At 49.5% G+C, this 23,955-nt stretch overlaps 4 long non-coding RNA genes across 6 annotated transcripts in view; all 4 read right to left on the bottom strand.

Moving 5' to 3' along the window:
- LOC311432622 overlaps positions 1-1,677 on the bottom strand; it is a 54,355-nt gene extending 52,678 nt beyond the window's left edge. Inside the window, exons 1-2 of the long non-coding RNA XR_014690171.1 lie at positions 1,216-1,677; positions 892-945 (exon numbers count right to left, since the gene is read on the bottom strand). This is a non-coding gene — a long non-coding RNA (uncharacterized lncRNA). The remainder of the gene's footprint in view (positions 1-891; positions 946-1,215) is intronic.
- A 4,865-nt stretch (positions 1,678-6,542) lies between these two features.
- On the bottom strand, positions 6,543-10,770 carry LOC311432638. 3 transcript variants are annotated; one of them, XR_014690195.1, is made up of 4 exons: positions 10,678-10,770; positions 10,102-10,247; positions 7,739-7,837; positions 6,543-7,315 (listed from the first exon to the last, which is right to left on the bottom strand). It is a non-coding gene; the product is annotated as an uncharacterized lncRNA (long non-coding RNA). The 3 variants fall into 3 exon arrangements; XR_014690196.1 differs by lacking the exons at positions 6,543-7,315; positions 7,739-7,837 and adding an exon at positions 8,533-9,027; XR_014690197.1 differs by lacking the exons at positions 6,543-7,315; positions 7,739-7,837 and adding an exon at positions 9,859-9,970.
- A 4,119-nt stretch (positions 10,771-14,889) lies between these two features.
- On the bottom strand, positions 14,890-16,062 carry LOC311432640. Its single transcript, XR_014690199.1, has 3 exons — positions 15,969-16,062; positions 15,198-15,859; positions 14,890-15,010 (listed from the first exon to the last, which is right to left on the bottom strand). It is a non-coding gene; the product is annotated as an uncharacterized lncRNA (long non-coding RNA).
- A 1,260-nt stretch (positions 16,063-17,322) lies between these two features.
- On the bottom strand, positions 17,323-19,392 carry LOC311432639. The gene is made up of 3 exons (XR_014690198.1): positions 18,925-19,392; positions 18,601-18,654; positions 17,323-18,500 (listed from the first exon to the last, which is right to left on the bottom strand). It is a non-coding gene; the product is annotated as an uncharacterized lncRNA (long non-coding RNA).
- Between the last annotated feature and the right edge of the window lie 4,563 nt (positions 19,393-23,955).

Consider the following 23,955-nt stretch of genomic DNA (forward strand, 5'->3'; position numbering starts at 1 on the left):
ATGAATTCCAACGTCCAGTTTTGAGATTTATAGTCCTTACATTTGTTTCTCTGTCCGTCTGCCGCTTCCTTATCGTGAGTTCCGGTGTCTTGTTTCGAGATATACAGTCCTTGTCTGGGGACTGTCCTTGCCTCCCCAATACCTCCTTAATCACATAAGACGACGCTTAGGAAATCAATTCCCAAGCAAGAGCTCCTGATGCGGCCCAGATGACTTCCACAAGAGCGAGGATGGAAACAGATGCGATCTCAAACCGAATATGATGCACGAGACCTGAAACAGAACTGCACTTCAAGCAGCGACTGCAAGACAAGAAGTGCTCGGATCAGAGCCACGATGACAAAACAAGCACTGAGGCCCTTCAGCACCGCTACCAAGTCGCCTGTCTGGTCTGTCCAGTGTAAAAAGCTAGAAGGATATCAAGACCCGAGAAGCACAGAACAGACATTGCAGAAGCAACACTACAGGACAGACGAACAGAAGGAAACTGTCCTGCCTGGCGCACGCACTCACGCTACAAAATAATCCCGCTGCTTCTATTAGCCTGGTGACCCAGCCACAAGCAGCCTGAACGTGACCCAGCCTGAACCACCCTCGCAGCGGCACCAAGTATTTTCAGCCAGCTGGCTCCACGCTGCTCTGGCTCCCAGCTCCCATTAGCCACCCCAGATATGCAAATACCAGGTGCCCCCCAACTTAGCTCTCAGGTTGCTGCATGGTAAATTCCCTCCGCCTCAAGAAATACACAGGCACTGGTCGTCATCTTAGTCAATTGCCAGGCTCATCATCAGCTGCAAAAACAGAGTACCAGCATTCACTAGCATGCCGGTCATGATGCCCACCTTCTCCACAACACTGACTACTGCTGATGCAACATACAACTATGCTCACCTGTTCCTCTCCAAATCCAAGCTCCAACAGTGCAACCAGTATCATCCACACCACCTGGGAAAACAAAGGGATTAAATGATCGTTGCGTTCACAACACATCACCCAATGGTGTGTTTTTTTTGTTGTTGTTGTTTTTGTTATTGTTGGTTTTTGTGTGTGTGTTTCCTGTATTTATTTATTTTTTAGTCTGCTTTAGCTCAACGGCATGCAGAGTGCAGACAAGAAAACTGGGGTGTTTCTAGAAGCAACAATCCCCACGCTTTTGCTGTAGCTTTGAATATTAAAAGGACAATACGACCCAGCAAGTAACTGGAACTTTCTTACCTGGAATTAGCTCAAACTTTTCTTCACATTGAAAGAAAAATCTAGGAGCAGAACAGATTATACACCAACAAAATTGAGTCCATTTCATCCCCAGAAAAAAAATCACATGCTCTCATCCCCTCCTGTACCTCAGCCGCTTGCCTACCCCACGTGGCACACGCTTCCATCTGTTCTCTTTACCCACTTATAGCACCTCTAAAAGGCAAACTGGAATTTTACTCTATTGGCTGTAGGAAAATAACTGCAGTGACAACCGCGCCCCAAACTGAGCCAGCAGCCCCTACTAAACATCCCTCTACTAAGTGAATTCCAAGCACTTAAAATCCAGAAATCCATAGACTCCAGCCTGCCTAAACAACCCTGCAACGGACAGAAGGAAAAACAAAGCACTGTCCCCAAAAGAGCAGCCCAGGCAGAAGGAGCTCTCTGATGGCATGCCTGGGGCTCATATAGCATTTAGCCCCGCCCAGCACCCAAACCCAATCACCTGGGAAAGGGGAGGGGCAAAGCACATGAAAGTAGGAAGAGAGCAAAAGGAGCAGCTGTGTTTTGTTTTGTTTTCCTTTCCTTTCCTTTCCTTTGTTTTTTAAAATCTGTTTTATCTCAAAAACATTCAGAGAGCAGACAAGAGACCTGTGGTGTTTCTAGAAGCAAAAATCCCCTTTTGCTTTTGCTGCAGCTTTTAATGTTGAACTGATAACGGCACCAAGCAAGTAACTGAAACTTCTTCAACTGGAATTAGTTTAAACACGCTCACCGTCATCTGCAAACACAGAGAACCAGCATTCACTAGCCCTAACCCTAACCCCAACCCTCACCCTAAACTCTAACCCTAGCCCCAGCCCTAGTCCCTAAGCCCAACCCTGGTTCCCGAGAACTTCATTTCCAGGCATGCTCTGGGCGCTCAACATGGCCTCCCGGAGGTCCGGAGGCCCAGAACTACATTGCCCGGCATGCTCCGGGCACCCAACATGGCCTCCCGGAAGTTCGGAGTCCCAGAACTACATCTCCCGGCATGCTCCGGGCAGTCAACACGGCCTACCGGAAGCCTGGTGCCGGAAAACTACACCTACCAGAATTCCCTGGACAGCCAGCACGGCCAATCAGAGGCCGAGTTTTCGAGAACTACATTTAACAGCACTCACTGTAACCCTAGCCCTTCCCGCCCTTACACAAAAAAGCCTCAAGCCCTATCCCTAAACATCCTCGAAACCCCTACGGACCTAACCCAAACTATTTACCACACTAAACCCCTGAAGTCCTATGCCTAAAACCCCTAACCCAATAAATTAAGACGCTCAAATCCCAAACCCGCAAAATTGAGATGCTCAAATCCCAAACCCCCTTCCAAAAAAGAAAAAGAAAAATCAAGAAGAAAAAAAAATCAAACAAAACAAAAACAACAAAAGGGGTAGATCTGGTGGCATCTGCCCTGTAACCCTGCAAAAATCACGAGGGACCTAGAACAACAAAGCAAACGCACAAAATAACATTGACATCCTATCCATAAATGTGCTATAACAATTAATCACCTCCAAAGAGCTTCAAGCAATAAATGCACATACTACTAGATCGGTTTCCTCTAAAAGATCGTACCAGACCCTGACCCACCAAAAGAACCCTGCATGTAGCTAACAGAAGCATCAACAAAGCACTGACCCCAAAGAGCAGCCCGGGCAGAAGGAGCTCTCTGATGCCGTGCCTGGGGCTCCTATACCATTTGGCCCCGCCCAGCACCCAAACCCAATCACCTGGGAAAGAGGAGGGGGCAAACCACAAGAAAGAGAGCAGGAGCAGCAGCAGCTGTGTTCTTTTATTTATTTATTTATTTGTTTTTTTTTGTGCCTATCCCTAGTTTACAGCATGCAGAGTGCAGACAAAAGAACTGGGGTGTTTCTAGAAGCAAAATTTACCGTATTTATGCCTCAGCTTTGAACATAGAAAGGACAATACAACCAAGAAAGTAAATGAAATATTTTCCACGGGAATTAGCTCAAACGTTAGTGTTAGGTCAGAGGTTGGACTCAATGATCTTGAGGTCTCTTCCAACCTAGAAGATCTGTGATTCTGTGTGATTTACATATGAAGAAAAATCTAGGAGCGTAGGAAATTACACAGCAAAAAAAACAACGACGTAATAAGCAACGCGCATGCACGGCCCCACGGCCGCCTGCAGTACTCGTTTTCCACCAGCAGGAGGCGGCAGAGGGCGCCCCCGGGCCCCACCGCGCATGCGCCCCCCTCGGCCGCCTGCAGTACTCGTTTTCCACCAGCAGGAGGCGGCAGAGGGCGCCCCCGGGCCTCACCGCGCATGCGCCCCCCTCGGCCGCCTGCAGTACTAGTTCTCCACCAGCAGGTGGCGGCAGAGGGCGCCCGCGGGCGTCACCGCGCATGCGCGCCCCCCGGACGCCTGCAATACCCGATTAAAACCAGCAGGTGGCGGCAGAGGGCGCCCCCGGGGCCCCACCGCGCATGCGCGCCCCCCGGCCGCCTGCAGTACCCGATTAAAACCAGCAGGTGGCGGCAGAGGGCGCCCGCGGGCGTCACCGCGCATGCGCGCCCCTCGGCCGCCTGCAGTACCCGATTAAAACCAGCAGGTGGCGGCAGAGGGCGTCCGCGGGCGTCACCGCGCATGCGCGCCCCCCGGCCGCCTGCAGTACCCGATTAAAACCAGCAGGTGGCGGCAGAGGGCGCCCGCGGGCGTCACCGCGCATGCGCGCCCCCCGGCCGCCTGCAGTACTCGCTTCCCACCAGCAGGTGGCGGTAGAGGGCGCACGCGGGCGTCACCGCGCATGCGCGCCCCCCGGCCGCCTGCAGTACTCGCTTCCCACCAGCAGGTGGCGGCAGAGGGCGCCCGCGGGTGCCAACGCGCATGCGCGTCCCCCGGCCGCCTGCAGTATTCGTTTTGCACCAGCAGGTGGCGGCAGAGGGCGCCACCGGACCCCACGGCGCATGCGCGTCCCCCGGCCGCCTGCAGTACTTGCTTCCCACCAGCAGGTGGCGGCAGAGGGCGCCCGCGGGCGTCACCGCGCGTTGCGCGCCCCCCGGCCGCCTGCAGTACTCGTTTTCCACCAGCAGATGGCGGCAGAGGGTGCCCACGGGCGTCATGCGGCATTCGTGGCGCCCGGCAGCCTGCAGTACTCGCTTCCCACCAGCAGGTGGCGGCAGAGGGCGCCCCCCGGCTGCCTGCAGTACCCCTTCACCACCAGCAGGTGGCGGCAGGGGGCGCCACCGGACCCCCACCGCGCATGCGCGCCCCTCGGCCGCCTGCAGTACCCGAGTAACAGCAGCAGGTGGCGGCAGAGGGCGCCCGCCGGTGCCACCGCGCATGCGCGCCCCTCGGCCGCCTGCAGTACTCGTTTTCCACCAGCAGGTGGCGGCAGAGGGCGCCCGCGGGAGGCCTTGTCGGGCGGATCACAGCTCGCCTACTGTGCCATTCGGAGCTTGTGGCTGTATTTTTTCCAACGTATTTGCTACCCACACCCCGCGGGGCAGCTTGTCTTACAAAGAATTCTCTCTGTTAATATTCTCTTTAAGGCGGGCACGAAGCATCCACTGCTCTTCTAAGCAAGCAACCTTCCTTCTGTGCTCCCTTCGGGATGCAGGACTATGTGCACTCAGATTTATTCCACTCATTTTTCTTCCCCTTTTCATTGGCACAGTCTCCAAGGACGCCTGGCTTTCTTCTCACAGACTCGCGTCCGTTTCAGTGTAAGGCATCTAATCCAAATTCAAATTATCCAGATAAAACAATAGAGAGGTAAGAGAGAACTGTCTGAGTTAAAGTCACCATCTTTCTGTAACTAATTTAGCAGACAGCTGTACCACATCAGAGGAGGAGGTTTAGATGCTAACCAGGTCAGGCACATCACGGTCAAGTGAGCGCCCCCGGAATCACTAAAGAAACTTAAGGAAGAATCTACTAGAAGAAAGCTGTCTCCTCTTACCACCACCTATTTAAAAGATAGTGTAGTACAGGCAGTTCTACGTGCATAAAACCACATACACACAGTATACCTGACCCAAGTAAATTCCCTCTGAGAAGTCCACCATTAAGCAAAAGAGGTGTATTGTGGTGACATACAGCTGCCGTGTAATGATCCTGAAGGGATGAATCGCCCTATGTATTCCAAGGTACTCCTGTGGTTCGTTTGTTTTTTTTTTCAAGTACGTTCCCGCTAAGAAAAGAGTTCAGAATTGTTTATAACGAGTTCGTTCCAAGTGTCACTTTCTCACTTAACGTAGTAATAAAGATACGCTGCTGCTTTTGGATTTTATTTCCTTCTTGAATCTCACTGGTGTAATTCCAATGGTCAAACAACCTCTTCCAGAAAGACCAGCCCACTGCTTCACAGGAGAAGGAAAAGATGTCTCACACACGCTGGCTAGTACTAAAAAGAGTAATAGGAAGAGAAGTTCAGGCCATCAATGTAAGTATGTTTCCCTGCCTCTTCTGCTGGCTGGTCAAGTGGAATCCTCAGGACAGCCCCAGTACCTTGTGAAGAGCTTCTTAACGCCAGCACAACTTCAACCTGTCTTTTAAAAGAAAGCTGTTAAAGGAGCAGGAGACTGTTTTTAAATGAGAACAACCGAAAATAAAATTATCTGAAGAGCCACTTACTACTGGCATATTACCGTTTAAAAGGAAAATATTAATTACGTGCAGGTGCTCCAGTCTTCGTTGCATTTTCTGTGATTCACAACATTACCTTTGAACAAAAGAGTAAGAGGAACGGAAGGGAGGATATTAACTCGGGTAACCAAGGATTTGGTAAGCTGGAACTTGGTGTCTTTAACACTTTAGCCTTGGAGCAAAAATGTACACCCTGTACAGGCTGAGCTGACTGATGAGGCAGGTGCTCCAGGGTACGTGCTACCGGGAGGTAAGTAACAAACACATTCCGCAGCTATTACCAGAAGTGGGGTTTCAGGATATGCAGACTGGTTTCACAAAAAATATTAGCGGTCTGTTGGTGACAGACAATTTGAGGAATTCAGCGCTGCCCATTACAGACTCCTCAGATCGGCACTTAACGAGAATTAATAAAACGTTTTTTTTTTTTTTTATATATATATATATACACACACACACACACACACACACCTATGTTCAAAAAAATGCATACAGTTAAAATATCAAATTAGTGATCCGGTAACAACACTGTTCAAAACCAATCTCTTTTGTATGAACATTAAAATAAATGCACACTTTTAAAAGCATTTCTTTTTAGTGCTTCCAAAGCACAGCGTGTGCCAAGGCAAGGCCACCTGAAGAATCCCCGTCCTCCTCACGGGAGGAAAGAGAACTGAAGTCAGGGACCTGGGAAGCCTCAGGTGCGCTTTCATAATGTCTGCAGATAAAAACAGAAGAGAGTCTGAGGTAGATTGTTTAGTAACCACCAAGTGGTAACAGTCACAGGGCTGTCTTTAGCTTTCATTAACACAACAGCAGTTTCTTTACTCTCGATCTATGCTGAATCTCAAGTTTAAAGGCATGGCTAGCAGTTCTCGGGAACAAGGCCCTCGTCTCTGTGCTGGCAACATGCAGTATTACCAGTGCAGGTGTTTCTGGGAGTTTTGGTTGGTTGGTTGGTTTTTTATTGGGGGGGGGGGGGGACACAACAGATGGGATCTCTCCACAATGCAGACACTGTGTGCATTTGACAGTGCCCCATTTTAGTGCGATCCACTGCCTATTGCACGTAAAACGGCTAATGACAGTATTCAAGTGAGTAAATTCTCACCACCTGCAGGAGGGGCAGCAATGGTTATTTTTTTCAGCCTGTTGAGCAAAGAGCACCCTCCACAGGAAAAAAGCCACACCTTTCGTAGCACGTCCTTAAGGTTACAGCCCAGCTTCTGCCGATAGAGGTTCGTAAAGTTAAAGCTCTGCTGCTTCTTCTCGGACTCTGACAGTAAGATCACTTGACCGCCAGGATGGCGAGGGCAACAGCTACGTCCTCTTCCACTCTTCTGCGGCACAGCAAACTCATTCCCGGTCCGTATTCCTCTGGCTGGTACACTATTATCTACCGTTCACCTGATTAACTCTGTTGGGTAGGCTGTTGAACTCTAGCTCCTCTAGCGTTCTCTCTAAGTGCTGTATTAAGACACGATTTTTAAACCTAGGGAAGTAATTTCATTTCTTCTTCCAAAAACAGCAGTTAAATAACTCAGTATTATTTGGCCACGACAAACAGTATTAGCGGAGGCTCTCTGTTTCCAGCATGGAAGAGCTTCCCTCATTTCTGACATCAGAATGGCAAATTTAATTTGATACAGCCATCTTTCCCCAACCCACGCAAATTCTGGGTCTTTCTTCCATAACCACCCGTATCTTTCTATTTCACACTTCAGCTCTAGGTAACGACCATTTACTTCAGAAAATACAACGGCAGTTTGACCGCTGAAACTGTAATAATTTAAGTATGTCAAAACAAAACACTTGTTTTGGAAAAGACTGAGATTTGCTATCATGAACAACGTTAGCGTTTAACTCCGAATCATTCGTATCTATACAAACCTTGCTCCTTCCCTTATAGCAAATTCAATGAAATACTTCTGAGTTTCCATCCGTCCTTGTACGTACCTCCTCAAGAAGAGAGAAGATTTTTTTCACGATCTTAAACAAGAGATCCAAACAGATATTAGAAACAGATCTTGTAAATGCATTTTCAGTAAATCTCAACAGCCAAAGGAAAAACAACAAAGCCTAGAGTTTCCCATTTCTGCATACAGTAATGCACGTAAGAAAAAAAAGCCAGCATACCAATAATTTGAAGTGATATCGATTAGCTGATATTCAAATGTAACGCTGAATTTTCTTCTCTTAAAAGAGCAGTATCTAGAAACACCTGCCCTTGGAAAATGCAGACTAGGTTTAATCAGCAGAGAAGCCTTGTATCTCCACGAACACGCTGCCATGATCAGCAGTTAATAGAAACAAAGGGATACCGAGCCATGTTTCAACCTAGAGCTGTCATTTTTGAAAGCAGAGGTTTAAGATAACTACTCTTTACAAGATGACCGATCTATGTGGAGCATGAGCACGATTGTCTCGTATAAAGTTTAACAAAAAAAAAAAAAAAAAGTAGCGCAAAAGAATGAACCGGACACCTTAGATGTGAAACAACAGTATTTTTTCATTGGTTTCTGTGTTTTCTTCTCTGAAGCAACTATGAAAACACGAATGGTGCTGTGACTAAGCCTGCTTAAGAGTACTGCAGTAAGGACGGTGAGGATATAAAGTTGGACTGTGAATACATGTACTTACTTTCTTGTTCTTCCACTACTTGTACACGAGTAATCAAAAATCATTCCAAATCTGAGGTTTTATTTTCAAAATAGATCCTCATTTCAAGAAAAAGTCTTCTGTACCCCTAGCCTATTTTTAATACACTAATAAAGAACTTACTTCTTCCACGTTTGCAAACCTCTTTCACCACTCTGATTTTAATACCAGCATCGCTTCCCTCCAACATTGTAGGTGTTATTTTAAATCAATTTGGCACAGATTCAGAAGTAGACTCCATCACTCGTTTTTGGTCATCTCCAGCCACGCTGTAATTTAGAGGCCCTCGAACAAGTGCATTGGTACCAGGTTTACGATCCAAGCCATCTTTGCATCATTTAAGCAATTGAACTCATCATGTAGAGAGTCTAAGTCACCAGGTGACATTTCATCCTCTCCCTTAACAGCTGGAACCGAAGAAGCCATTTGCACAGACAAGCCATCAATTTGCTCTTCCAGCAACTGACAGTTTTCTGCTTTCTTCTCTCCATTACCATCTTGGACAGTACTGATACCAGTGTCTGAAAATTAAGAAGGAGCTTAGTAGTGCATATAACTGCAGGATCAAAAAACACAGAAGGACATTATTCTGCATCCCTTCTTGTTGAAAGTACTGTGGAGAGAGTTACTCAGCACTGTCAGATCACTTCAGTAGTTTTATTCACCCTTTGACGCAACCACAGGAATACCTCCTTTTGGGCTGCTACCGTCTCATATGACTGTCGTGAAGTTATTTGCTGTATTCCCATTTCAGTGACTAAAGCAAACTAAAGTTTCCCCTCCTTCCCCCAGTTCCAGCAAATTTTTCTTTCGACTCTGCTGCAACAGGTGGGTAAATTACTATTTGTGAGAAATTTAAATTTTTTTTTTTTTTTTTTTTTTTACACACTTTCCTTCCCCACTTCTCCCTTCCCCACTATAGAATACACAAATGAGAATTAAAAGCTGAAATGAAATCCTTGCTACCGCCAAACCATCGTGGTGAAAGGTTTCAGCACTTTTTAGAAACAGTTCCAAATTATTGCTCATTCAGGACTTCGTTACCTATAGCAACAGCCTGTTTGTCTAAGCCGACCAAAGAAATTCAGTCCCAATTAACTCTAAAACTTACGTGTCCTTTTGAATTAACACGGAAAGCACGGAGACCTTTTTTTTTTTTTTCCTGCACACTATGTCCATTTATGACCACACAAGTTCCTGTACTACAACAACTCCAACACACCTTTATTTGTTGGCATGCCTTTGAGGTTCAGATATGGTGACGGAGATCCAGCAGCACAGGGTGGCCCTTTCCCACCAACATGGTTTGTCACAACAGTGACTGTGGCCGTCGCAATAGCGGCGACGTGCTACGCCTTCTCTCTTTAGTGATGCTGGAGTATTGGGCTCTCCAGGACGCTTGATCTTATTCTGAGGCCCAGCAACAAATTTATCTGCTTCATCTATCATCGTACCCTGAAAAGACTTTTTTTTTTTTTTTTTAATATAAGTAAAAAACAATTGCTTCGTCAATTCACTACCAGAGTATTTGCCTCCGTGTTACAATTCAGTTACTTTTCAAATAATGATACAGCAGATAGCAAGACTTCTCCTACCTTCTCATCCTGTTTGAACAGACTGCCAAGTGTATGAAGAAGCCTTTTTGGTTGATCTGGATCAATCTCCCGAAGGGGTGAAGGCATCATTTTCAACTACTCCTGATGATTTCCCCTTTGAGCAACAGGAACGCCGTGAAGGCAGTCTGCAGCAGAACAAGGTATCTAAATTTAGTCTACCTTAAGACTAAGGAAATACAAGCCTCGCATGCTTCCATTTCCAGTGTTAGCATTTAAGATCTAGAAATCACTATTTCCTCCCTCTACAAAACAAAGGAAAAGCAAAAGGCAAATAAAGCCCCTCTTTCCTTTCACCATCACTATAAGAACATCTACTGCATCCTGTTGCACAGGAAAGCTCACCCATGAAACTGAATTTTCAAATTCCAAGCACGCACAACATGTTTTGTGACAGAAGGCAGAAATTTCATTCTTTTCCTTCGGAATCTAGGGAAGGACGACTGACCCAAGAAACGATGCAAAGTCTACTTCCTCTCCCACACCGAGGACAGAAACACTACTTAGGTGAATTAAATAGCTGTACCAGAATATTAATAAATAATTGTGTCCATTTACCTTCATCCTGCCCCACGATATCCCTGTGTGTTTTCAGAAGATTGGTTCTCATTCCGGTTAGCTGATCTAGAAGATTGTGACAAGACATATCATATGCATTTCTGAATGCCCGTGGCTTCAAATCCTAGTTTTATAATAAAACAAGTAACTTTCAGTTAACCCGCGAGTTCTCACGCACAAAGAAATTGCTCTGTGGGCTGTACTACCGTTAACTACTAAAAAAAAAAAACAAAACAAAAAAAAATTCCAAAACAACTTCAGACATTCTGAACGTATTCTGAAACAACTTTCTTTCCATCTCTCCGGAAAGAGCTTTCCTCCTATCTGTGACAAAGGAAAAAAAAAAAAAAAAAAAGTTGTGATCGCGGGAGTCGTTACACAAAGCCACACTCTGTGAATTCACTACTACAGTTAAGATCATTTTTAGTCAAAAATACCTCGGCAGCAATGCTATCACTGCAAACATAGCGTTGCCAAAAAAAAAAAAAAAAAAAAGAAATTCAACTCAAGATATAGGAGAGGGCGAGCTAAAAGCACAAATAACATGACCGATGGAGGCTGCAACAACCACCTGGTAGATGGTTGTCCACAGCCCTCGGATTGCATGGTCGTCTTTCCTGACAAACGAATACTGGAAGAACAGAAAAGATACACCGTGTGTCCGCAAAAGCCTTCGGGGAGACTACTGAAAGGAAAACCAAACCAAAAAACTAGGAACAGCAAGTGGCGTATACGTCAGTTTTGTTAACAGAGCACCACTAATGTACCAGGAATTTCCACATTCTTCGCCCCTCCTCTACCTTGAAAATGTCACCCAATTCTGTCAGTGTCTTCACCATCAGCATTTATTTATTTATTTCGTTTTTCACGTGGACATCCGAGGAAAACATTGAGTACCCTGTCATCGAGGAAGAAGAGAGGGGGGGGGAAAAAAAAAAAAAAAAAAAAAAGAGAGATGAGGGGGGAAGAAGCACTGCCATTCCTTTCCTCGGTAATGCGAGCAAAAAGCTCAGGCGCTCAGCAACAATGTGCTTTGAAAGATAAAACACAGAAGAAACTGCACGTTATTTAGTCTCAGCTACAGAGTCACGTGTATTTGTACCTGCTCATTTATTCATCTGCCAGTGTATTTTAGTACAAACGCTACAGAACATAGAAACCGCAAGGTTACTACTACCTTTTGTGACCGACGCGATCTTTGGCAGGAACAGCTATCGAAAAAGAACCAACAAAATCCCCTTCGTCGACAGCCATCCGAACCTTTATCGTCTAACAGCAGTCCTACAAACATCCCCTGGGATGCTCAACTCCTGAAACTTTCTGTTCAACTTGAGGCAGAACAAGCCCTTACCCTGGGCACCTTCACCCAGCTCTCCACTGCTAGCAGAGTAGCACCCTGATACTGTCCAGGACGCGCTGCAGCAGCCTACTCGCTTACGCGTATTTACTGCAGCCTGGTTCGAGACGCGCACAGAGGGACCCACGAAAAATCCACCCTTTCCTTCAGAGAAGTAAATACATACATACATACGGACGACACGGTAAGGAAGAAAAGCTGAACACACAGCATGCGGTCCTTTACCGTGGGGCAGATCCAGCATCAGCACAAGGAGCTTTGGGGCACGTGAGCGATCATCTACACCGGCCATCGCGACAAGCCAAACTCACGCACACGAGCCTCGACCTAAAAACACAGAACACATTAAGTTCCTTTATAGCTTATGGAAGTAACAACCAGCATCTTAGATGCAGTTGGATAGTTGGATTGCATCAGCTTAGGGACTGCCTCCTTCAAAACGCACAGGGGGGTGGGGAAACCAGTCTTGGAAACCTGTTGCCTAACAGGAAGGAGACTGTTGTCTTCTCCTCCATAGGTGACGTTCTTCCAAGCATCGTCCTGCTCCTGGATTTTACCAGCCGCGACGGGATGGTCCTACCGGCGTGAGTCGGGAACGCTTCCCACGGGGTTTCTGTGACACTGAAGTAAGTTTTCCGCAGGTACAAGTAACGCAGCACGAGACGGCAAGGAAGCTAAGGCACCGTCTGCAGCACAGCACGTGTGCGATATTGGGCCTGAGGGGACCAGTCAAAGCCTGCAGTAATCGCTGAACAGGTGGGCAAGCAGGGAGCCCTACGGGAAACAAAGCTCACGTTCTGCAAAGCTCTTTTCCCGTCAAGAAGACGGCCTTTTCTATTCAGCGCATTTACTGAACTTTAGGCTACTTCCCATTCGCTTTGGCAAGTTAGCCTTTGCGTAAGCCAAGAGGTTTTAAACTGCCAAGCACCACTGATGGTTCTTGTTCTCCAACAACAGGGAATTTCAATCAGGGCACTCGTTAACAGGAAAGCCTGGCTCTGTTTCACACAAATCACGTACCTAAACCACGGAGACAGGAGTCTGCAGGAAGAACTCTTTAAAAGGTGAACTTAAAGAGAAGGATACTACTCATTTTTCCACAACTTCTGCAAGGACTGCGGCAAAAAAAGGCTGAACCAGGGACGTCTCTATCATCATCCCCTCTAGAATTCAGCAACTCCATACAGTTATGGGGCAAATACCACAGCTGCAGCGCAAGACAAACAAAGACCTCGAAGGTCACGTTTCTGCCTGCGTACCGAGTTCCGCTGGGAAGACCCCCCACCTCTGGAAAGACCCCCAGCCGCTCAACTCCCAAGCAACGTTGCCACGGCCAGTGCTTACGCAGAGTTTTGCTCTCTCTCGCTGCTCAGTACAGGCCCAAGGCCTCCTTTATTGCACACAGTTCAAGCAAAACTCTTGGGACATAACCAAGAGACAGACAGACAGACAGACAGAAATTGCCTCTCACGTCTGTCCTCACTGACCGCAACCAGCGTCCTGGAAAGCCCCGCAAGCACCGGTCTATTCCTAGGACAACTCCGAAAGCTGAGGCGGGACAAAGTTTAGCCTCTCGTACCAAAGACTGAGCAACAGACAGAGCCTGACAGGCCAGTTCATTCTAGGTCTAAGAGGCTACTACGACTCGGCAGGCACTACGTGCCTTCCTTCCCTTTGCGCTTCCCAGCGCCGAGCAGCTCGCGCTTCCGCAAATTCAATGAAGCCTTTGAGCCGGGGCTGCAGGAAGCTTACGAGCACGCCTTGATTCCACCCCGAGGTCGCTGCGACTTACCTGGGCAGTCGGGACGGACGGGCTGCTCTCTCTCCTGAGAACCCTGCGACCGCAGCACGCCAGCTGCGGCTTTCCTCGCTTTACCCGGTGCGCCACCTTCGCTCGGCAACAAACCCCGCAGGGGTCCTAGCGGCGGGGAGCTGCTTCTGCCCCGGTGAACCGCAGCACAAGGAGAGAGCCGGCTGTCAGGACGCAGGGAGAGGAAAGCCTCCGAGGCGCGGCGCGGCGCAGCCCAACGATCAAGCGCAGCGAGGACCCGCGCCCGGCCTCAACACCCCCCGCCCCTCCCGGCCCGACGCTCCGAGGAGGCACCCCCGGAGGCTCTCGCTCGCCTCACCGCCGGCAACCGCGCTCGCCGCCAGCGGCAACCTGCGCCTCCCGGCGCGCACGGCCCGGCCCCGGCCCGGCCCCGGCCCGGCCGCGCAGCCCGGAGCCCACGTGGCCGCCCGGCAGCGCAGAACTACAGCTCCCAGCATGCCTCGGGACGGAGCACTCCAGCCAATCCAGAGGGGCGTCGGCCACGCGCACGCAACGGCACCTCCTCCTGCTGCCCTCTCTGCCCCCCCCCGCCGCCGCAGCCGCCCCCCTCTCCCCTGTCCCCTCTCCCCCAGCCCCCCGAAGCCGCCCCAGCTCCTCTCGTGCTCCGAGCATCTCCAGCATTTCAGGAACTGGAACCCTGGAACCGCTGACGTCTGGCACGTGTCAGAAACGTGGCAGGAGACGTACTCTGCTGTCGCAAGGCACTTGCAAAGCCGGCCCGACAGCTGAAGCAGACTCACACAGTCCACCGAGCAACTCGGGGCCCCCACTGCTGTCCACTCACCCTCATGCTTCGTTCAAGCTTCCGTGCCTACGCCCTGAGCTACAAGAAACAAAGAGAGAAGGTCACATCCACAATGGATACGCAAACAGTGCGGCACATGCAGAGGACTCAAACACAGAGACCAGAGCCAGACAAATAACAAACAAACAAACAAACAAACAAACTGAAGTCCACAAATGCCACAAGGCCATGAATGCATAGCAGCCCCGGCAGGGGTAATGGCAGACATACCCTTTGCAGATGAAAAAGGTGACCCCGCTCAGTCTCTTGGTAATACTGCACCAACACGGTCAAGCCTCTTGTAGCATGTCATCAAGCTGGTTTTAGTCCTCTGGAGAGTTACACAAGTGGGTTGATTCATCTAGAGATTAAAATACAGATCAAACACAGGAGCGTATCCCACCATCCCAAAAAAAAAGTGAGCCAGCAACCTCTGCTACATATCCCTCTATGAAGTGAATTCCAAGCCCTTAGAATTCCAGAAATCCATAGACTCCAGCCTGCCTAGAGAACCCGGCAACTGACTGAAGGAAAAACAAAGCACTTACCCCCAAAGAGCAGCCCAGGCAGAAGGAGCTCTCTGACGGCATACTTGGGGCTCATATACCTTTTGGTCCCACCCAGCACCCAAACCCAATCACCTGGGAAAGGGGAGGGGCAAAGCACATGAAAGTAGAAAGAGGAGGAGCAGCAGCTGTGGTTTATTTACTTATTTATAAGGCTTAGCTCAACAGCATGCAGAGGGCAGACAGGAGAACTGGGGTGTTTCTAGAAGCAACAATCCCCATGCTTTCGCTGCAGCTTTGAATATTGAAAGGACAACACAACCAAGCAAGTAACTGAAGCTTTTTCAGCTCGAATTAGCTCAAACTTTTATTTACGCAGAAAGAAAAATCTAGGAGCAGAACAGATTATACGCCAACAAAATCAATTCCGTTCCACTCGCAGCAAAAATCACTTCCTTCAGCAGGCTATCTGAGAACCAAAAGGCTATGCTGATGGGTCAAAACACACTACAGGACACTGGGGCCGGGCCCTCCGCTGCACCCACTTAAAACCCATCCCTACACTCACCAAGGTGCAACCCCAACCCGAACACAGACGCAGCATTTCAGCCTCAACACAGTTTCCAGAACTGCTGGAAAGCAAGCTTCATCCTCAGCGAGGCGTGCTCAGGCTGCACAGGAGGGGGCTTCGGGCACCTCTTTGCCTACCGAAGAAGACCGCCATCAGCACCTGCTTTGTTCCGATCCTAAAGGCTAACATCACAGCCCACGTCGCCTGGGACACCTGATAAACAGAAGAGAAAGCAGCCATACCGTTTTCAAGCCGTCCCTGCACGTGTCGCTCCTCGATGATCTGCAACCTCCTCTCAAATCCTCAACCGCTTCTGTGGAGAGCCTGCCATGGCACCTGCAAAGCAAGACCCTTCGCAGTCACCTCGTGCTACTTGGCAGTTCTGCTCCAATCCAGCTCACAAACAGCCCGCCCTTCCCGTGCTGCTCTTCAGAGTGCAGCTTGGCCCCTCTGAGCCTGTGCGACACACCTGTGAAACAAAAAGAAAAGCATAGGCTGAAGCAGCATCCAAAGCCACAGCACAGCTGGGACAGTTACTCTCATCTGCTCCCTAACCTCTGCTCCCTCACCTGCCCTCGAGGCAGATGCTTCCATCTGCTCTCTTAGGCCAGCTACAACACCCCTGAAATATCAACAGGATTTTTACTGTACTTTGTGCAGTTAAGTAACTGCAGTGACAACTGCACCCCTAAAGTACCTGCTACATCTGTTCATCGCTCACCTTGCCAAAAGCAGCTCCGGTCAAGTCCCGCGTTGTACACTGTGTTTCAGCTTTAACAAATGAAAACGGTCACAAGATAATCATTCAGCTGCCAGCATTAGCACCCATCCCTCAACAACACAAAGGGACCCCGCTTACAATATTATCATTTCAAAACAGCAGCCCCCATACCTCAGCACACCTCAGAAGTAGACCAAGCCAGTCACCGAGCTGCCTACGGAGCGCTGAACAGTTCCGGAAGGAGCTCTTTCCTGTGACAGGTTCCTCCAAAGGTTTACGCTCTACTGGGGACAGGAGAGAAATAAAAATAAAAGTTTCAAAAACCCCTTATCTGTAAGCTTTCAAGATTCCACAGACCTCCTCCTCAAGCACACCGTTCAAGCACTATGCGAGCAGCTGCTCACAAGCAGCTCAACTCTTCCCCCCCACACGCACATCTGACAAACACCACAGAGATGACTGTGCCTGCTGCCCTTCAGTACGTGCCCAGAGGCAGACCAGATGTCTTCGCCAACACAGTCCGGACAATGTATTAGCACACCCATGCACTGCCACGTTAGCTGTCATCACTAACTGCCAGGCAGGACAGCTCCAGACCAAACACATACACACACAGCCACGCCACAAACACTACAAACAAAACACACAACACAAGGCGCAAGAAAAAGTGACCCCCGGAGGGAAGCCCTATGGCAACAGCAAGTCACAACAGGTGCTCTGCACCAGACCCAAGGAGAGACTCAAATGTCACGACACGCGACTGGAAGACACTGCCAGAACTGGGGTGATGGAGGCCTAAAAAGCCTTCCTTCAAGACAAGAGACCAGAAGGATGGGGACTGAAAAACCCATATGATTCAAAGATCGAAGCCGAAATTCCTTTAAGCGGTATATTCTTTATTGCAGCGCTGGATGCACGGGGGGATCTCTCCACCTATCGTGCATACCCAAAGCAGAAAGCAGTCTTGAATTTATACAATCAATCTATCAATATTCTACCGGCGTCTATACATATTCATTGCCTACCCCCGCCTTCCCTCGCTTCTCATGCTAATTAGCCTTTTGGCACCTTGCGCCTGAGTAGAGCCTCCCAAGAACTGTGGGCAGGGGCCTTTGGGACGTGGGCAGGGGTCTTTGGGAGGAAGACCCCGAGTCTTCCTCACATTGTACTTTTCACCTTTGGTCAGGAATCCGCTGAGTTGGCATGTTTCTTAATCGCAAGAGCTGGCTGTTGCTAATTCTTCCCTTTGTTGTGTCTTTATAATGAATTCCAACGTCCAGTTTTGAGATTTATAGTCCTTACATTTGTTTCTCTGTCCGTCTGCCGCTTCCTTATCGTGAGTTCCGGTGTCTTGTTTCGAGATATACAGTCCTTGTCTGGGGACTGTCCTTGCCTCCCCAATACCTCCTTAATCACATAAGACGACGCTTAGGAAATCAATTCCCAAGCAAGAGCTCCTGATGCGGCCCAGATGACTTCCACAAGAGCGAGGATGGAAACAGATGCGATCTCAAACCGAATATGATGCACGAGACCTGAAACAGAACTGCACTTCAAGCAGCGACTGCAAGACAAGAAGTGCTCGGATCAGAGCCACGATGACAAAACAAGCACTGAGGCCCTTCAGCACCGCTACCAAGTCGCCTGTCTGGTCTGTCCAGTGTAAAAAGCTAGAAGGATATCAAGACCCGAGAAGCACAGAACAGACATTGCAGAAGCAACACTACAGGACAGACGAACAGAAGGAAACTGTCCTGCCTGGCGCACGCACTCACGCTACAAAATAATCCCGCTGCTTCTATTAGCCTGGTGACCCAGCCACAAGCAGCCTGAACGTGACCCAGCCTGAACCACCCTCGCAGCGGCACCAAGTATTTTCAGCCAGCTGGCTCCACGCTGCTCTGGCTCCCAGCTCCCATTAGCCACCCCAGATATGCAAATACCAGGTGCCCCCCAACTTAGCTCTCAGGTTGCTGCATGGTAAATTCCCTCCGCCTCAAGAAATACACAGGCACTGGTCGTCATCTTAGTCAATTGCCAGGCTCATCATCAGCTGCAAAAACAGAGTACCAGCATTCACTAGCATGCCGGTCATGATGCCCACCTTCTCCACAACACTGACTACTGCTGATGCAACATACAACTATGCTCACCTGTTCCTCTCCAAATCCAAGCTCCAACAGTGCAACCAGTATCATCCACACCACCTGGGAAAACAAAGGGATTAAATGATCGTTGCGTTCACAACACATCACCCAATGGTGTGTTTTTTTTGTTGTTGTTGTTTTTGTTATTGTTGGTTTTTGTGTGTGTGTTTCCTGTATTTATTTATTTTTTAGTCTGCTTTAGCTCAACGGCATGCAGAGTGCAGACAAGAAAACTGGGGTGTTTCTAGAAGCAACAATCCCCACGCTTTTGCTGTAGCTTTGAATATTAAAAGGACAATACGACCCAGCAAGTAACTGGAACTTTCTTACCTGGAATTAGCTCAAACTTTTCTTCACATTGAAAGAAAAATCTAGGAGCAGAACAGATTATACACCAACAAAATTGAGTCCATTTCATCCCCAGAAAAAAAATCACATGCTCTCATCCCCTCCTGTACCTCAGCCGCTTGCCTACCCCACGTGGCACACGCTTCCATCTGTTCTCTTTACCCACTTATAGCACCTCTAAAAGGCAAACTGGAATTTTACTCTATTGGCTGTAGGAAAATAACTGCAGTGACAACCGCGCCCCAAACTGAGCCAGCAGCCCCTACTAAACATCCCTCTACTAAGTGAATTCCAAGCACTTAAAATCCAGAAATCCATAGACTCCAGCCTGCCTAAACAACCCTGCAACGGACAGAAGGAAAAACAAAGCACTGTCCCCAAAAGAGCAGCCCAGGCAGAAGGAGCTCTCTGATGGCATGCCTGGGGCTCATATAGCATTTAGCCCCGCCCAGCACCCAAACCCAATCACCTGGGAAAGGGGAGGGGCAAAGCACATGAAAGTAGGAAGAGAGCAAAAGGAGCAGCTGTGTTTTGTTTTGTTTTCCTTTCCTTTCCTTTCCTTTGTTTTTTAAAATCTGTTTTATCTCAAAAACATTCAGAGAGCAGACAAGAGACCTGTGGTGTTTCTAGAAGCAAAAATCCCCTTTTGCTTTTGCTGCAGCTTTTAATGTTGAACTGATAACGGCACCAAGCAAGTAACTGAAACTTCTTCAACTGGAATTAGTTTAAACACGCTCACCGTCATCTGCAAACACAGAGAACCAGCATTCACTAGCCCTAACCCTAACCCCAACCCTCACCCTAAACTCTAACCCTAGCCCCAGCCCTAGTCCCTAAGCCCAACCCTGGTTCCCGAGAACTTCATTTCCAGGCATGCTCTGGGCGCTCAACATGGCCTCCCGGAGGTCCGGAGGCCCAGAACTACATTGCCCGGCATGCTCCGGGCACCCAACATGGCCTCCCGGAAGTTCGGAGTCCCAGAACTACATCTCCCGGCATGCTCCGGGCAGTCAACACGGCCTACCGGAAGCCTGGTGCCGGAAAACTACACCTACCAGAATTCCCTGGACAGCCAGCACGGCCAATCAGAGGCCGAGTTTTCGAGAACTACATTTAACAGCACTCACTGTAACCCTAGCCCTTCCCGCCCTTACACAAAAAAGCCTCAAGCCCTATCCCTAAACATCCTCGAAACCCCTACGGACCTAACCCAAACTATTTACCACACTAAACCCCTGAAGTCCTATGCCTAAAACCCCTAACCCAATAAATTAAGACGCTCAAATCCCAAACCCGCAAAATTGAGATGCTCAAATCCCAAACCCCCTTCCAAAAAAGAAAAAGAAAAATCAAGAAGAAAAAAAAATCAAACAAAACAAAAACAACAAAAGGGGTAGATCTGGTGGCATCTGCCCTGTAACCCTGCAAAAATCACGAGGGACCTAGAACAACAAAGCAAACGCACAAAATAACATTGACATCCTATCCATAAATGTGCTATAACAATTAATCACCTCCAAAGAGCTTCAAGCAATAAATGCACATACTACTAGATCGGTTTCCTCTAAAAGATCGTACCAGACCCTGACCCACCAAAAGAACCCTGCATGTAGCTAACAGAAGCATCAACAAAGCACTGACCCCAAAGAGCAGCCCGGGCAGAAGGAGCTCTCTGATGCCGTGCCTGGGGCTCCTATACCATTTGGCCCCGCCCAGCACCCAAACCCAATCACCTGGGAAAGAGGAGGGGGCAAACCACAAGAAAGAGAGCAGGAGCAGCAGCAGCTGTGTTCTTTTATTTATTTATTTATTTGTTTTTTTTTGTGCCTATCCCTAGTTTACAGCATGCAGAGTGCAGACAAAAGAACTGGGGTGTTTCTAGAAGCAAAATTTACCGTATTTATGCCTCAGCTTTGAACATAGAAAGGACAATACAACCAAGAAAGTAAATGAAATATTTTCCACGGGAATTAGCTCAAACGTTAGTGTTAGGTCAGAGGTTGGACTCAATGATCTTGAGGTCTCTTCCAACCTAGAAGATCTGTGATTCTGTGTGATTTACATATGAAGAAAAATCTAGGAGCGTAGGAAATTACACAGCAAAAAAAACAACGACGTAATAAGCAACGCGCATGCACGGCCCCACGGCCGCCTGCAGTACTCGTTTTCCACCAGCAGGAGGCGGCAGAGGGCGCCCCCGGGCCCCACCGCGCATGCGCCCCCCTCGGCCGCCTGCAGTACTCGTTTTCCACCAGCAGGAGGCGGCAGAGGGCGCCCCCGGGCCTCACCGCGCATGCGCCCCCCTCGGCCGCCTGCAGTACTAGTTCTCCACCAGCAGGTGGCGGCAGAGGGCGCCCGCGGGCGTCACCGCGCATGCGCGCCCCCCGGACGCCTGCAATACCCGATTAAAACCAGCAGGTGGCGGCAGAGGGCGCCCCCGGGGCCCCACCGCGCATGCGCGCCCCCCGGCCGCCTGCAGTACCCGATTAAAACCAGCAGGTGGCGGCAGAGGGCGCCCGCGGGCGTCACCGCGCATGCGCGCCCCTCGGCCGCCTGCAGTACCCGATTAAAACCAGCAGGTGGCGGCAGAGGGCGTCCGCGGGCGTCACCGCGCATGCGCGCCCCCCGGCCGCCTGCAGTACCCGATTAAAACCAGCAGGTGGCGGCAGAGGGCGCCCGCGGGCGTCACCGCGCATGCGCGCCCCCCGGCCGCCTGCAGTACTCGCTTCCCACCAGCAGGTGGCGGTAGAGGGCGCACGCGGGCGTCACCGCGCATGCGCGCCCCCCGGCCGCCTGCAGTACTCGCTTCCCACCAGCAGGTGGCGGCAGAGGGCGCCCGCGGGTGCCAACGCGCATGCGCGTCCCCCGGCCGCCTGCAGTATTCGTTTTGCACCAGCAGGTGGCGGCAGAGGGCGCCACCGGACCCCACGGCGCATGCGCGTCCCCCGGCCGCCTGCAGTACTTGCTTCCCACCAGCAGGTGGCGGCAGAGGGCGCCCGCGGGCGTCACCGCGCGTTGCGCGCCCCCCGGCCGCCTGCAGTACTCGTTTTCCACCAGCAGATGGCGGCAGAGGGTGCCCACGGGCGTCATGCGGCATTCGTGGCGCCCGGCAGCCTGCAGTACTCGCTTCCCACCAGCAGGTGGCGGCAGAGGGCGCCCCCCGGCTGCCTGCAGTACCCCTTCACCACCAGCAGGTGGCGGCAGGGGGCGCCACCGGACCCCCACCGCGCATGCGCGCCCCTCGGCCGCCTGCAGTACCCGAGTAACAGCAGCAGGTGGCGGCAGAGGGCGCCCGCCGGTGCCACCGCGCATGCGCGCCCCTCGGCCGCCTGCAGTACTCGTTTTCCACCAGCAGGTGGCGGCAGAGGGCGCCCGCGGGAGGCCTTGTCGGGCGGATCACAGCTCGCCTACTGTGCCATTCGGAGCTTGTGGCTGTATTTTTTCCAACGTATTTGCTACCCACACCCCGCGGGGCAGCTTGTCTTACAAAGAATTCTCTCTGTTAATATTCTCTTTAAGGCGGGCACGAAGCATCCACTGCTCTTCTAAGCAAGCAACCTTCCTTCTGTGCTCCCTTCGGGATGCAGGACTATGTGCACTCAGATTTATTCCACTCATTTTTCTTCCCCTTTTCATTGGCACAGTCTCCAAGGACGCCTGGCTTTCTTCTCACAGACTCGCGTCCGTTTCAGTGTAAGGCATCTAATCCAAATTCAAATTATCCAGATAAAACAATAGAGAGGTAAGAGAGAACTGTCTGAGTTAAAGTCACCATCTTTCTGTAACTAATTTAGCAGACAGCTGTACCACATCAGAGGAGGAGGTTTAGATGCTAACCAGGTCAGGCACATCACGGTCAAGTGAGCGCCCCCGGAATCACTAAAGAAACTTAAGGAAGAATCTACTAGAAGAAAGCTGTCTCCTCTTACCACCACCTATTTAAAAGATAGTGTAGTACAGGCAGTTCTACGTGCATAAAACCACATACACACAGTATACCTGACCCAAGTAAATTCCCTCTGAGAAGTCCACCATTAAGCAAAAGAGGTGTATTGTGGTGACATACAGCTGCCGTGTAATGATCCTGAAGGGATGAATCGCCCTATGTATTCCAAGGTACTCCTGTGGTTCCTTTGTTTTTTTTTTTCAAGTACGTTCCCGCTAAGAAAAGAGTTCAGAATTGTTTATAACGAGTTCGTTCCAAGTGTCACTTTCTCACTTAACGTAGTAATAAAGATACGCTGCTGCTTTTGGATTTTATTTCCTTCTTGAATCTCACTGGTGTAATTCCAATGGTCAAACAACCTCTTCCAGAAAGACCAGCCCACTGCTTCACAGGAGAAGGAAAAGATGTCTCACACACGCTGGCTAGTACTAAAAAGAGTAATAGGAAGAGAAGTTCAGGCCATCAATGTAAGTATGTTTCCCTGCCTCTTCTGCTGGCTGGTCAAGTGGAATCCTCAGGACAGCCCCAGTACCTTGTGAAGAGCTTCTTAACGCCAGCACACCTTCAACCTGTCTTTTAAAAGAAAGCTGTTAAAGGAGCAGGAGACTGTTTTTAAATGAGAACAACCGAAAATAAAATTATCTGAAGAGCCACTTACTACTGGCATATTACCGTTTAAAAGGAAAATATTAATTACGTGCAGGTGCTCCAGTCTTCGTTGCATTTTCTGTGATTCACAACATTACCTTTGAACAAAAGAGTAAGAGGAACGGAAGGGAGGATATTAACTCGGGTAACCAAGGATTTGGTAAGCTGGAACTTGGTGTCTTTAACACTTTAGCCTTGGAGCAAAAATGTACACCCTGTACAGGCTGAGCTGACTGATGAGGCAGGTGCTCCAGGGTACGTGCTACCGGGAGGTAAGTAACAAACACATTCCGCAGCTATTACCAGAAGTGGGGTTTCAGGATATGCAGACTGGTTTCACAAAAAATATTAGCGGTCTGTTGGTGACAGACAATTTGAGGAATTCAGCGCTGCCCATTACAGACTCCTCAGATCGGCAC

This window comes from Aythya ferina, assembly GCF_964211825.1.
Source record: "Aythya ferina genome assembly, chromosome: 2".
NCBI lineage: Eukaryota > Metazoa > Chordata > Aves > Anseriformes > Anatidae > Aythya > Aythya ferina.